Source organism: Arachis stenosperma, chromosome 6 (assembly GCF_014773155.1).
Source record: "Arachis stenosperma cultivar V10309 chromosome 6, arast.V10309.gnm1.PFL2, whole genome shotgun sequence".
In the NCBI taxonomy this organism is placed as follows: domain Eukaryota; kingdom Viridiplantae; phylum Streptophyta; class Magnoliopsida; order Fabales; family Fabaceae; genus Arachis; species Arachis stenosperma.
This window is the reverse complement of record NC_080382.1, coordinates 103,854,880-103,865,909: the sequence shown is the minus strand read 5'-3', so window position 1 is coordinate 103,865,909 and position 11,030 is coordinate 103,854,880. Positions and strand designations below refer to the sequence as shown.

The window sequence follows — 11,030 nt, the reverse complement described above, 5'->3', positions numbered from 1 at the left end:
CATTAAGAATTTTGATACCTTTATTTTCTTTTCCACTTAATTTTCGAAAAAGCACAAAAAAATTTACAAAATCATAAAAAAACCAAAAATATTTTATGTTTCTTGTTTGAGTCGAGTGTCTAATTTTAAGTTTGGTGTCTTGCATGCATTGTTTATTTGATCTTGGTTCTATTTTCAAGTCAATAGTACAGGAAACTGAAGATTCAGTACATGCAGCAGAGGAATTACACAGAAAAAGCTGGGCGTTCAAAACGCCCAGTGAAGAAGGACAGACTGGCGTTTAAACTCCAGCCAGGGTGCCTGGTTGGGCGTTTAACGCCCAAAAGGGTAGTGCATTGGGCGTTAAACACCAGAATGTGCACCATTCTGGGCGTTTAACGCCAGGATGGCACAAGAGGGAAGATTTTGTTTTCAAATCAATTTTTTTTCCAAGTTTCAAAGCTTTTCAAAATCAAATCTTTTTCAAATCAAATCTTTTCAATCAAATCTTTTTCAAAATCAATTTCTTTCTTTTTTCAAAGATACTTGCTAACAATTAATGATTTGATTGAACAATTCAAGTATGTTGCCTTTTCTGTTGAGAAAGGTTTAATGTTTGAATCATATCTTTTCTTGTTAGGCAAGTCATTAATTTTTAAAATCAAATCTTTTTAAAATTGTTTTCAAATCATATCTTTTCAATCATATCTTTTTAAAACCATAACTTTTCAATCATATCTTTTTAATCACATCTTTTTCAAAATAGTTTTCAATCATATCTTTTTGATTTCTAATTTCAAAATCTTTTTCAAAAATTACTTGATTTCTTTCCCACTCTTGGTTTTCGAAAATCAATTAAAGTTTTTCAAAATGTTTTTAAAATCTTTTTAATTTAATTTTCGAAATTTCTTCCCCTCTTCTCACATCCTTCTATTTATGGAGTACCACTCCTCCTCAATGCACAATTCGAACTCTATCTCACTAAGTTCGCATTCTTCTCCTTCTTCCTTCTATTTTTCTTTTCCTCTGACACCTCAAGGAATCTCTATACTGTGACATAGAGGATTCCATATTTTCTTGTTCTCTTCTCTTTCATATGAGCAGGAACAAAGACAAAGGCATTCTTGTTGAAGCTGACCCTGAACCTAAAAGGACCTTGAAGCGAAAGCTAAGAGAAGCTAAGGCACAACTCTCTGTAGAGGACCTAACAGAAATCTTCAAAGAAAAAGAACCCATGGCAGCCGAAAACAACAACAATGCCAACAATGCGAGGAAGGTGCTTGGTGACTTTACTGCACCTACTCCCAACTTCTATGGGAGAAGCATCTCTATCCCTGCCATTGGAGCAAACAACTTTGAGCTTAAGCCTCAATTAGTTTCTCTAATGCAACAGAATTGCAAGTTCCATGGACTTCCATTGGAAGATCCTCATCAGTTCTTAGCTGAATTCTTGCAAATCTGTGACACTGTCAAGACTAATGGGGTTGACCCTGAGGTCTACAGACTTATGCTATTCCCTTTTGTTGTAAGAGACAGAGCTAGAACATGGTTGGACTCACAACCTAAAGAAAGCCTGGACTCATGGGAAAAGCTAGTCAATGCCTTCTTGGCAAAGTTCTTTCCACCTCAAAAATTGAGTAAGCTTAGAGTGGAAGTCCAAACCTTCAGACAGAAGGATGGAGAATCCCTCTATGAAGCTTGGGAAAGATACAAACAATTGATCAGAAAATGTCCTTCTGACATGCTTTCTGAATGGAGCATCATAGGTATTTTCTATGATGGTCTCTCTGAACTATCCAAGATGTCTTTGGATAGCTCTGCTGGAGGATCTCTTCATCTGAAGAAGACGCCTACAGAAGCTCAAGAACTAATTGAAATGGTTGCAAATAACCAATTCATGTACACTTCTGAAAGGAATCCTGTGAACAATGGGACAAATCAGAAGAAAGGAGTTCTTAAGATTGATACTCTGAATGCCATATTGGCTCAGAACAAGATATTGACTCAGCAAGTCAATTTGATTTCTCAAAGTCTGTCTGGAATGCAAAATGCACCTGGCAGTACTAAGGATGCTTCATCTGAAGAAGAAGCTTATGATCCTGAGAACCCTTCAATGGAAGAGGTGAATTACCTGGGAGAACCCTATGGAAACATCTATAATTCTTCATGGAGAAATCATCCAAATTTCTCATGGAAGGATCAATAGAGACCTCAACAAGGTTTCAACAACAATAATGGTGGAAGAAACAGGTTTAGCAATGGCAAGCCTTTTCCATCATCTTCTCAGCAACAGACAGAGAGTTTTAAGCAGAGCCACTCTGACTTAGCAACCATGGTCTCTGATCTAATCAAAACCACTCAAAGTTTCATGACTGAAACAAGGTCCTCCATCAGGAATTTGGAGGCACAAGTGGGACAGCTGAGCAAGAAAATTACTGAACTCTCTCCTAGTACTCTTCCAAGCAATACAGAAGAAAATCCAAAAGGAGAGTGCAAGGCCATCAACATGGCCGAATTTGGAGAGGAAGGAGAGGCAGTGAACGCCACTGAGGAAGACCCCAATGGACGTCCACTGGCCTCCAATGAGTTCCCTAATGAGGAACCATGTGACTCTGAGGCTCATATTGAGACCATAGAGATTCCATTGGACCTACTTCTGCCATTCATGAGCTCTGATGAGTATTCTTCCTCTGAAGAGGATGAGTATGTCACTGAAGAGCAAGTTGCTAAATACCTTGGAGCAATCATGAAGCTAAATGACAAGTTATTTGGTAATGAGACTTGGGAGGATGAACTCCCTTTGCTCACCAAAGAACTGGAAGACTTGTCTAGGCAGAAATTACCTCAAAAGAGACAAGATCCTAGGAAGTTTTCAATACCTTGCACCATAGGCACCATGACCTTCAAGAAGGCTCTGTGTGACCTAGGGTCAAGTGTGAACCTCATGCCTCTCTCTGTAATGGAGAAGCTAGGGATCTTCGAGGTGCAAGCTGCAAGAATCTCACTAGAGATGGCAGACAATTCAAGAAAACAAGCTTATGGACTTGTAGAGGATGTTCTGGTGAAAATTGAAGACCATTACATCCCTGCTGATTTCATAGTCCTAGAGACTGGGAAGTGCATGGATGAATCCATCATCCTTGGCAGACCCTTCCTAGCCACAGCAAAGGCTATGATTGATGTTGATAGAGGTGAACTGATCATTCAAGTGAATGAGGAGTCCTTTGTGTTTAAGACTCAAGGATATCCCTCTGTCACCATGGAAAGGAAGCATGAAGAGCTTCTCTCAAGACAGAGTCAAACAGAGCCCCCACAGTCAAACTCTAAGTTTGGTGTTGGAAGGCCACAACCAAACTCTAAGTTTGGTGTTGAACCCCCACAGTCAAGCTCTAAGTTTGGTGTTGGGAGGTTCCAACATTGCTCTGAGCATCTGTGAGGCTCCATGAGAGCCCACTGTCAAGCTATTGACATTAAAGAAGCGCTTGTTGGGAGGCAACCCAATCTTACTATATTTTATCTATTTCCCTTTGTTATTTTATGTTTTCTGTAGGTTGATGATCATGAGAAGTCACAAAATCAATTGAAAAAGCAAAAACAGAATGAAAAATAGAAAGAAAAACAGCACACCCTGGAGGAAGATGTTGCTGGCGTTTAAACGCCAGTAAGGCTAGCAGTTGGGCGTTTAAACGCCCAGTCTGGCACCATTCTGGGCGTTTAACGCCAGAAAGGGGCACCAGACTGGCGTTAAACGCCAGAAAAGGGCAAGAACCTGGCGTTAAACGCCAGAAATGGGCACCAGCCCGGCGTTTAACGCCAGATTTGGCACAAAACGCAAATTTTCTTGCCACTTGGTGCAGGGATGACTTTTCCTTGACACCTCAGGATCTGTGGACCCCACAGGATCCCCACCAACCCCACCACCCTCTTTCTTCTTCACCCATTCACCAACCACCTCAACACCTCTTCACCACTCACATCCATCCTTCATAAAACCCCACCTACCTCACCTTTCAAATTCAAACCACTTTCCCTCCCAAACCCACCCATATATGACCGAACCATGAGCCCCCCTCTCCTATATAAACCCTTCTTCACTCCTTCATTTTCACACAACCTAAACACCACTTCTCCCCCTGTTTGGCCGAACACAAAGCCATTCCCTTCTTCCTCATTTCTTCTTCTTCTACTCTCTCTTTCTTCTTTTGCTCGAGGACGAACAAACCTTTTAAGTTTGGTGTGGTAAAAGCATTGCTTTTTGTTTTTCCATAACCATTTATGGCATCCAAGGCCGAAGAAACCTCTAGAAAGAGGAAAGGGAAGGCAAAAGCTTCCACCTCCGAGTCATGGGAGATGGAGAGATTCATCTCAAGGGTGCATCAAGACCACTTCTATGAAGTTGTGGCCATGAAGAAGGTGATCCATGAGGTCCCTTTCAAACTCAAAAAGGGTCAAATTTGATCAAAGGTTGGACCAAGTCCTCACAGACATTTGTGAAGAGGGCGCTCAATGGAAGAGAGATTCAAGAGGAAAGCCGGTTCAACTGAGAAGGCATGACCTCAAGCCCATCAATAAGAAAAGGATGGAGCAAACAAGAGACCCCACTCATCATGAAATCCCTGAGATGCCTCAAGGGATGCACTTTCCTCCACAAAACTATTGGGAGCAAATCAACACCTCCCTAGGAGAATTGAGTTCCAACATGGGACAACTAAGGGTGGAGCACCAAGAACATTCCATCCTCCTCCATGAAATTAGAGAAGATCAAAGAATCATGAGAGAGGAGCAACAAAGGCAAGGAAGAGACATTGAGGAGCTCAAGCACTCCATAAGACCTTCAAAAGGAAGAACAAGCCGCCATCACTAAGGTGGACCCGTTCTTTAATCTCCTTGTTCTTTATTTTTCTGTTTTTCGAAAATTTATGCTTATGTTTGTCCATGTTTGTGTCTTATGATCATTAGTGTCTTAGTGTCTATGCCTTAAAGTTATGAATGTCCTATGAATCCATCACCTTTCTTAAATGAAAACTGTTTTTAATCACAAAAGAACAAGAAGTATAGGATTTCGAATTCATCTTTAAAACTAGCTTAATTAGTTTGATGTGGTGACAATACTTTTTGTTTTCTGAATGTATGCTTGAACAGTGCATATGTCTTTTGAATTTGTTGTTCATGAATGTTAAAATTGTTGGCTCTTGAAAGAATGATGAAAAAGGAGACATGTTACTGAGGATCTGAAAAATCATAAAAATGATTCTTGAAGCAAGAAAAAGCAGTGAATACAAAAAAAAAGAGAAAAGAAAAAAAAACGAAAAGGAGAAAGAGAAAAAGAAAAGAAAAAGAAAGAAATAAAGTTGTGATCCAAGGCAAAAAGAGTGTGCTTAAGAACCCTGGACACCTCTAATTGGGGACTTTAGCAAAGCTGAGTCACAATCTGAAAAGGTTCACCCAATTATGTGTCTGTGGCATGTATGTATCCGGTGGTAATACTGGAAGACAGAGTGCTTTGGGCCACGGCCAAGACTCAATAAGTAGCTGTGTTCAAGAATCATCATACTTAACTAGGAGAACCAATAACACTATCTGGATTCTGAGTTCCTAAAGAAGCCAATCATTCTGAATTTCAAAGGATAAAGTGAGATGCCAAAACTGTTCGGAGGCAAAAAGCTACTAGTCCCGCTCATCTAATTTGGAGCTAAGTTTCATTGATAATTTGGAGTCTATAGTATATTCTCTTCTTTTTATCTTATTTGATTTTCAGTTGCTTGAGGACAAGCAACAATTTAAGTTTGGTGTTGTGATGAGCGGATAATTTGTACGCTTTTTGGCATTGTTTTTAGTATGTTTTTAGTATGATCTAGTTAGTTTTTAGTATATTTTTATTAGTTTTTAGTTAAAATTCACTTTTCTGGACTTTACTATGAGTTTGTGTGTTTTTCTGTGATTTCAGGTATTTTCTGGCTGAAATTGAGGGACCTGAGCAAAAATCTTATTCAGAGACTGAAAAGGACTGCAGATGCTGTTGGATTCTGACCTCCCTGCACTCGAAGTGGATTTTCTGGAGCTACAGAAGCCCGATTGGCGCGTTCTCAACGGCGTTGGAAAGTAGACATCCTGGGCTTTCCAGCAATATATGATAGTCCATACTTTGCTTAAGATTTGATGGCCCAAACCGGCGTTCAAAGTCACCCTCAGCATTCCCAGCGTTAAACGCCGGAACTGGCACCAAAGTGGGAGTTAAACGCCCAAACTGGCATAAAAGCTGGCGTTTAACTCCAAGAAGAGTCTCTACACGAAAATGCTTCAATGCTCAGCCCAAGCACACACCAAGTGGGCCCGGAAGTGGATTTTTATGTCATTTACTCATCTCTGTACACCCTAGGCTACTAGTTCTCTATATATAGGACCTTTTACTATTGTATTTTGATCTTTCAATCTTAGGATCTTTTGATCATATTTTTATGATTGAACCCTCTTTGGGAGGCTGGCCTCACGGCCATGCCTAGACCTTGTTCTTATGTATTTTCAACGGTGGAGTTTCTACACACCATAGATTAAGGTGTGGAGCTCTGCTGTACCTCGAGTATTAATGCAATTACTATTGTTCTTCTATTCAATTCCGCTTGTTCTTGTTCCAAGATATCACTTGTTCTTCAACTTGATGAATGTGATGATCCGTGACACTCATCATCATTCTCACCTATGAACGTGTGACTGACAACCACCTCCGTTCTACCTTAGATTGGGTGAATATCTCTTGGATTCCTGATACACGATGCATGGTTGATCGCCTGACAACCGAGCGCTCGCCTGACAAACGAGCCAGCCATTCCGTGAGATCAGAGTCTTCGTGGTATAGGCAAGAACTGATGGCGGCATTCAAGAGAATCCGGAAGGTCTAACCTTGTCTGTGGTATTCTGAGTAGGATTCAATGATTGAATGACTGTGACGTGCTTCAAACTCCTGAGGGCGGGGCGTTAGTGACAGACGCAAAAGAATCACTGGATTCTATTCCAGCCCGATTGAGAACCGACAGATGGATAGCCGTGCCGTGACAGGGTGCGTTGAACATTTCCAATGAGAGGATGGGAGGTAGCCACTGACAACGGTGAAACCCTTGCATAAGCTTGCCATGGAAAGGAGTAAGAAGGATTGGATGAAGACAGTAGGAAAGCAGAGAGACGGAAGGGACAAAGCATCTTCATACGCTTATCTGAAGCTCTCACCAATAATATACATAAGTATCTCTATCTTTATCTTTATGTTTTATTCATCATCTATACCCATTTGAGTCTGCCTGACTAAGATTTACAAGGTGACCATAGCTTGCTTCATACCAACAATCTCCGTGGGATCGACCCTTACTCGCGTAAGGTTTATTACTTGGACGACCCAGTGCACTTGCTGGTTAGTTGTGCGAAGTTGTAGTGATCACAATTTCGTGCACCATTGACCCATGTCTTCTCGCAAAAATATTGTCGAGACATCCTCTAAAGTCCCTGAGGGCATGTCTGACTGGCTGGACTCCCTCGTCCTGATGTGCGTTTCGATGGTTAACTCTGAATATTATGCGGAGCTTAGAAAATATCATTGGATCTGTAGTAGTAGGGATCAGGAGAAGAACTACGAGTTGGTAGCGCCTGACTCCGACGAGAGGGTTTACTTTCCTTCTTTGATCCAGGGGGAACGCTCCTTCTTTTATGCTTATGATTACTTTTTTAGCCAAATGAACATTACCCTTCCTTTTACCTCTTTCGAGACCGATTTATTGTGGTCATGGAATGTAGCTCCATCCCAGCTTCATTCGAACTCCTAGGGCTTCATTAAAATCTTTCAATTATTGTGCCAAGAATTGGATGTCAAGCCTTCTCAAACTCTCTTTCTTTACCTCTTTGTTTTGACCAAACATGGGACTTCCAAAAAGAAAGCTTCTTGGATTTCTTTCCGGTCTGCCCAAGGAAAGAAAGTTTTTTCTATGTACGACGAATCCTTTAGGGATTTTAAGAACTATTATTTCAAGGTCCGAGCTGTTGAGGGAGCTCGGCCTTTTTTCTTAGAGTCGAATAATGAACCTGCCTTCCCCCTATACTGGCAAAAGAATGTTGTAGTATCAAGATATTCGTGGGAGATGCTTGATGAGGTCGAGCAGGCCTTGGTGAATGTATTGGAGGAGAATTGGGGGCAACCTCCCCATCTTGACACAAAGAAATTCTTAGGGGACCCCTCCCTTCTCCTAGCTGAGTTGGGTAGTGGTCAACTTCTTTTTTCTTTGCTTTTACTTGCTTTTGTTTCTTTTCTTCCAGTTTTGTAACTTGGTTTTACTGTGTTTTTCAGAGATGGTTAAGAATAATGATTCCATGAAGGCCTTTAAGAAGGCGAGGAAAGCTACAGCTACCCAGAATGTCTCGGCCAAGGCTGCTAGGGAAGGATCCTCTCAGGTTCCTCCTAAGAAGCCAACCTCGAGCACTTCTGGGCCGAGAAGGGTGATTCCTACTCCTCAGATTCATTTGGTTGATCCTCCCTAAACTTCTGCTGCTACCTCTTCTCCCACTGCCATCCCTCTTCCAAAAAGACAGAGGACTGTTGAACCTTTTGACCTCGACGCCCCTGACTTTAATGCTGTGGGGTTTGTTGATAATCAAGTCGCCCCATATGGCCGACTTCCTATAAATGACGTGTCCATTCTTCACCACCTAGATATCATCACCCGGAGTAGTATTAAGATGGCACACATAGGTGCAGCTTTGTTCCGAACTACTCAGGACATCCCAATTCATGCAACAAAGGATTTTATGGAGGAGTCCAAGTCGGAATTTGACAGAATCAAGGGATTGAAAAAGGAGCTTGAGAAAAAGGTGGCAAAGCTGGAGAAAGAGTTGGAAGGTGAGAAGACTTGGGCTACTGCTTCGGTAGCTTCTGTAAATCTGGCTGAGGAGATGGTAAAGAAGCAAAAGGAGGGCTATATCTGGACTTACGGTGAAATGGTGGAGCTTAGAGAGAGGCTGGAATCTGCTCAAGCTGATTACACCGAGCTCCAGGGCCATCTCGTGGACAGTGTGACTTCTACCTATGAGAACTTGAAGGCTCAGGTCCAAGTTCTTGCACCCGAGCTTGACCTGACTTTCTTCAGTTTGGACAATATTGTAGAAGATGGAAAGATCATCCCTGCCCCAGATAATGATTATGATGATGTAGATCCTCCTCCTACGCCATCTGCCAAAGCTTTTGTGGCCCCGACTTCTCCAACTCCTGCACCCAAGGTCGGCCGTCCCAAGTCGGATCCTGATGTTCAGATTTTGACTCATCCAGATGGAACAGTTGGTGCTATACCTCTTGCGACTCATCCTCCTTCACCTCGGGATGCCGTTACTAGGGGATCTTTGCCTCCTTTGTAGTTTCTGTTTTGGTATCTTATGGCCCAGTTTATGGGTCCTTGAATTTCTGGGTTTTTATAACTTGTAGTTCTTTTGACATTTTAGTTGCTTTTGTTAGTAACTTTGTTGTGAAAAACAAATGATTTTGAGCTCTTGAGGTCCTTTTTCAAGTGGCCTTTTTGAGTCTTTATAGTAGCTTTGTTTTTCTTTTTGATGTGTTTGTTTGCAATCTTTTGGAACTTTCTAGGAATCTTAAGAGTGTTGGAGCTTTCTGCTGTCCGACCTCTTTTTGATTGCCTTTGTGTTTGTTTATTTCCTGCTTTGGTCGAAGTGACCTTTTGAGGCTAGCCTTGTTCGACTATTCTTTTTAGTATTCTCATAGAATACTTGTGAGTTGGTAAGGTCGTGGCTTTCTTTAGGTCGAGCTGTGTCCCTTCTAGCGCACGCCATCTGTCGGTCGACTCATTTCGTTGAATCTTTCGAGTTATTTCTAGTAATCCATTTTTAGTTGGACCTCGTCGGGTCTCTTTTTATGGATTTACTTTTTATAACTCTGTCACTTTTGATCGGCTTGGGCCGACTTCTTCATGTCGGTCCCGTCTAAGTTATTTCTAGTAATCCACTTTTGATAAGGGCTGATCAGGCCTCTTTCTATAGATTACTTTTTATAACTTTGTTGCTTTAATTAGTTGGGTCCGACTTCTTCATGTCGGTCCGTCCTAAGTTATTTTTAGCGATCCATTTTTTCTCAGACCTCGTCAGGCCTCTTTCTATGGATCAATTTTTTATAACTTTTTTGTCGCTTTGGTCGATTGGTCCGACTTATTCATCTCGGTCCGTCCCAAGGTCAATTGGTCTGACTTCTTTATGTCAGTCCGTCTCAAGTTATTTCTAGTAATCCATTTTTTAGTTAGGGCTGGCCAAGCCTCAACTTATGGATTACTTTTTATAATTTTGTCAATTTTGTCGCTATCGAACGGTGAATTTGATCTTTACCTTGCCAACCTATAGCTTTGTCTTGATCGAGCGGTGAATTTGGTTTTCACTTTTTGCCGATCTTTGTCGAAATTAGACGATGAATTCGGTTTTCATCGTGGTCGGGCGGTGAATTTGATTTTCACCTTGTCGACCTGTAGAGAGGCTTTTTAGAAAAAATCTGAAAAGTTTTATTCAAATAGAAAGTGGACATACAGGAAAAATATATATATGTGGGATTTTACCCTCTTAAGTTAGTCAGTTTTGCAGATCTTGGCTTGGTGCCTTGTTAAAAAACTTTTTCTGGAAAAAGAGTGCACATTTGGCCTAAGATCTTTTATTACTTCCTAACTATAATACCTTCTTAGGTTGTAGGCGTGCCATGACCTTGGTAGCTCTCGCCCTTCGAATTCGGACACCAAGTAGTAGCCTTTCACCAGTACCTCTGTGACTCGGTAGGGTCCTTTCCAGTTAGCCGCCAGTTTTCCTTCTCCAGGTCAAGTTGTTCCGATATCATTTCGGATTAGGATAAGGTCGTTGTTAACGAAATTTCGCTATACTACCTTTCGACTGTATCTTAAGGCCATTTGACGTTTTAACGCTTCTTCTCTGATCCGAGCTCTTTCTCGGATTTCTAGAAGTAAGTCAAGCTTTTGAAGTTGAGAGTTGGCCTCTTTACTATAGAGGATCATTCTGGGAGATCC

The 11,030-nt window shown here is 41.4% G+C and overlaps 1 non-coding gene across 1 annotated transcript; it reads right to left on the bottom strand.

Moving 5' to 3' along the window:
• Nucleotides 1–1,618: 1,618 nt before the first annotated feature.
• On the bottom strand, nucleotides 1,619–1,726 carry LOC130937386 (small nucleolar RNA R71). Its single transcript, XR_009068608.1, has one exon. It is a non-coding gene; the product is annotated as a small nucleolar RNA R71 (small nucleolar RNA).
• Between the last annotated feature and the right edge of the window lie 9,304 nt (nucleotides 1,727–11,030).